A 4,246-nucleotide genomic window follows, 5' to 3' on the forward strand; every position below is an offset into this window, starting at 1 on the left:
TCTTTCTTTCTCTTTTTCTTTTTTTCTACTGGGAATTGAACTCAGGACCCTGCACTTGCCAGGCAAGCACTTACTTTACTGAGCTATCTTCTCGGCCCTATAATTTTCAATATATAAATGCTTTACTTTCCTTGTTGGATTTATTCCTAGGTATTTCATTTTTTAGATCCTATTGTTAAAATTGTGAAATCATGAAAAAAGAGAAATCGCATTCTTCTTTTCTTTATTTGATTTACAATACTAAATTAGCATTGAAAAAGAAACAATATATTATCTTCTCTTCGAACAATCATATTTTTCTATTTGGGTATTTGTTCTTGAATTATTTAGTTTGAACAAAGTCAATACAGTTTTTTTCCCCTTTTAATCTATGAGTTAATGGGTAAGAACTGTAAAAAATTCTTATAGTAGACCATACGGTTTGTTTTGCTTTTATTCTAGTCTTTGGAGGATTGCTAATCTTAGGTTTTGTTTTACCCATTAGCCATGCTACCGGTAAATAAATCTTATTTTATTGATATAAATCCCTCATAAAACATATGAATAGTTTATAAGCTTCTATCCTGAAACACTACAGTATTGCATTTCTTCCATTTTTCTTGGAACAACTTTCTGTTCTACTTTGGCATCAGTAAATACCACCTCCTAGTTCATCTTTCACTTATACTCTGCTCTACATTTGATTTTACGGAATTTTACCTAAAATTTTTTTCAGACATCTTTTCCAAAAGTAATTTCCTTCTTGACTTTACATTTATTTACTTCTTTTTTATAGAATAATTCTATTATATTGTGTTTATTTATCTTTATATGGTCTGATCTTGTGTAGAGTACTGATGGGAAGAACCTCCTGTGTCACTGATTGCTATCAGTATATACTCAGAGTTGGCTTGTCAAATCTTAATTTAGATAACTATATGATGGAAGTGTGCAAGACCAGATAATGAATTATCCAAGAGAAAAGCTGAGAGGAGAAATCTACGGCTCCAGGATATAGAGACAAGGAGTTTGCTCTTTACAATCTCTTTGTATTGGTGATGCTGACCTATTTTAATGAATTTCTTTTCCACTTGGTCTCTGTTTCTTACAAACAAGATGGCTATTTATGAATTCTCTCTAGCTTCTTTTATCTGTTAACTGAAGCCTTATCGTAAATATCTATTGAATGTCTCATTGATGCTTTCCCACCTTTGATATTTCTAGAGAGAAACTATATCCAAAATCTGCAATTCTAGTTCTACCCTAGTTCTACACTAAAGATCCCTGTAGACCACACTGTCAACCCTGATGCTTAATACTTTATTAATCATTTGAGAAACACAAGTGAAAGCAGGTAGAAAAGAAGGTGTTAACTGAGATAATTTTATTCCATTACTTTGATTCCACAAGTAGACAGTCTTAGCAAAATATCTATAATTTTGGGGATTGTCATAGCATACATTTTTGCCTCAAACAATTGTGGAGGACCTTTTATCTCTTTATTCAATTGTATTTTACAAGTTGTGGGAATGTATTTGATGGGCATTGTGTAATGGGGTGGGGAAAGCAAACATAAAAAAATTTGCTCACATGAGCCAGAATCACCATTCTCACAATCAGAAACACTCATTGAACTCTATGATGTTTTGCTCATGTTCTTCATGTGTTTATGTGGTACTTTCTGCATTTCATGTTATATAATAGAAAATATTAATTCCATTTTTGTCTTACAACTACCTAATGTGAGAATTCAGTTAGTTTATTCTTCATGATCTGCTACACTATACGCTCAATGACTCACACTTTGGTTGTTTCTTCTTGCTGCTGCAGAAAATATTGGAATGGATGTTTCAGTCTTTGTATTTCTTTTGAATTTTTATTCATATTAATTCCTAACATGAGGAGCATTAATCATTGTAAGTTATAGACTTTGCCTCTGTAAACCTCCCTCATATTATTCACATTGCTTTTCTAAATACTGAAGCCAGTTTGCAACATTTTAAGCTACTTGTAACTGTCAATTGTACCTCAAATTTAGCAGCTTTGTTTGTAATTTTGATGTATTTTAAATGAAATAACTAAGTAGAGATAAACATGTCCAAGATGCCAAAGTGATTATTTTTGTAAGGTATTATGATTTTGCTTTATATTAAGTAGCAATCAAATGCTTTCCAAGAATAAATACTTTTCTCATTTACAATTTAGTGACATCTTATATACCATTACAGTAGATATTCTAACCTTGAAACTTAAGCTTTCAATTGCAAAATCATGTGAACTCTTACACTCCACTTGAGATGACTCTATCTTGCGCTCTATGAGAATAACAAAAATCTACTGTGAGTAGTTTAGGTTTATATCATACCCTTCAATCTTCATGCCTTTTTTTGAAACAGAGTGTATGTTGGTGAGGTAGTATCCTCAATTCATTTTAAAATATAACTTTCACTTACTTAGTTGATTTACATTTACTCTGTACCTACTCTGTTACCAGTCTTGATAGTCATCAAATGTATGGAAGAACAAGAATTTCAAAGCAGAAAGTGTAAAAGTTTTCTATTGATATGTAGGAAATGCCACACATTTAGCAACTGAAAACAGCACATGTGTGTTATCTTACTGTCATCACAATATTCAAGTCCAGGCAGAGCTACACATCTACAGTCCTGATATCAACACATTTGAGTCTTGACTGAGGAAGAGTTAAGCATCATGCTCATTCATAAAGCTCAAATAATTCATTTCCTGTGGCTCTAAGACTCTTGCTGGCTGCTGCCTAGGAATATCCTAGGGTAGAGAAGTCTCAGAGGCCTTTGCCACGCAGCCTTCTTTATCATCATTGCTTGTTCGAAGCCAGAATATAAGTCTCTCCCCTTTAAGTTTGCTCTGATTGGCTCTTGCATAATACAACTTAACAGTAGAAGTAATATGTCATAGACTTTCTCATTTTCTGTCATTTAAAAGACTTACGTGCACTTGAAGAGAAGGAAGTATTCTATGGGAAGGCTCACTGTTTCTCCCTGAATATGTCCACTATCAGAGGTCATCAGAAAATTTGAATGTCCTACTTGGAGTTGTATAAATCTAGTTTCTTGCCCTAGCCTTCCTCATGTTCTGTTACTTCCTTCATTTATCTCCTTTGTTATTTTGGAAGCTCTCATTCTGTATTATCCTCTATATTCTGCTTTTAGCAAATTTGCATGATAATTAAACACTATTTTAAGGATTTGTATTGTTTCTTTACAAACATTTGTTTCAGGATCAGACTGTACAAAGCCTAAGGGTAGCATTGCTCTAAAGTAGTCCCATAAATAAATTTCACTTACATTAAGTATATTCAAAAGGCATTCCCAAGGACATTCTGATATTGCTAAGGCTGGTTGGAAGTGAAGGAAGGAATTACCTGAAGGTCAAAAGAGCATTTATTTCAACAGAAAACTTTGGTTATAACAAGTATTTTATTTATTTATTTATTTATTTATTTATTTATTTATTTATTTATTTATTTTGGCGGAACTGGGGATTGAACTCAGGCCCTTGCGCTTGCCAGGGAAGTGCTTATTCCACTGAGCCATCTCCCCGGCCCCTCTCACATGTATTTTAAATTCCCAGAAAGAAGTAGGAACTCTCTAAGCCAGGTAACTGTCATCACTATCATAGTACTAGAAGTCACCAACCCTCACGCATCCAAGGATCAGCCACCATAACAGAAGGACCTAAGGGTCCTGTATTAACCCACTCTGCTCCCTCAAAAGGAGAAGGCTACTCATGAAAGGCTGGATCTCCAACTATTCACTTCTGCTACATAAACCTCAAATTTCCTGCTGAGATAATTAAAAAAAACACTTCCTCTTGTTTAATCCTCTGGAAAATTCTCTGCAGATACCTGCATCCAAAATTCCTTCAGCCTCTGTCAAGTAAGTCTGCCCCCCACTCCACTGGGGATTGACTACAGGGGCCTTCACAATGAGCAACATTCAGTCCTTTTTTTAATTTTTATTTTAAAACAGGGTCTCGTTAAGTCAATAAATTGCCTGGGTTGGGCTCAAACTTTTGATTCTCTTGCCTCAGCCTCCCAGAGTGCTAGGATTATAGAAGCCCAATTTATTTATAGCCCTTTCTCAGGCTCTTGTTTGTATGCACAGCTCCAATTCCAGATTCTCTTCTACTTTTAAAACTGGGGGCTGGCCAGATAGTTCAGTGGATTAAAGCACCTGCTTAGGCAAGACACAGGGGCCAGGGTTCAATCCCGACCTGCCGAGCTGCC

General features: G+C 34.8%; 1 protein-coding gene across 2 annotated transcripts in view; it reads left to right on the forward strand.

Moving 5' to 3' along the window:
- The window catches only part of Grm7 (glutamate metabotropic receptor 7), a 986,583-nt gene that overhangs the window by 402,249 nt on the left and 580,088 nt on the right, over positions 1-4,246 (forward strand). The gene's annotated exons all lie outside the window — the stretch shown is intronic.

Source organism: Octodon degus, unplaced genomic scaffold (assembly GCF_000260255.1).
Source record: "Octodon degus isolate 3935 unplaced genomic scaffold, OctDeg1.0 scaffold00071, whole genome shotgun sequence".
Classification (NCBI taxonomy): domain Eukaryota; kingdom Metazoa; phylum Chordata; class Mammalia; order Rodentia; family Octodontidae; genus Octodon; species Octodon degus.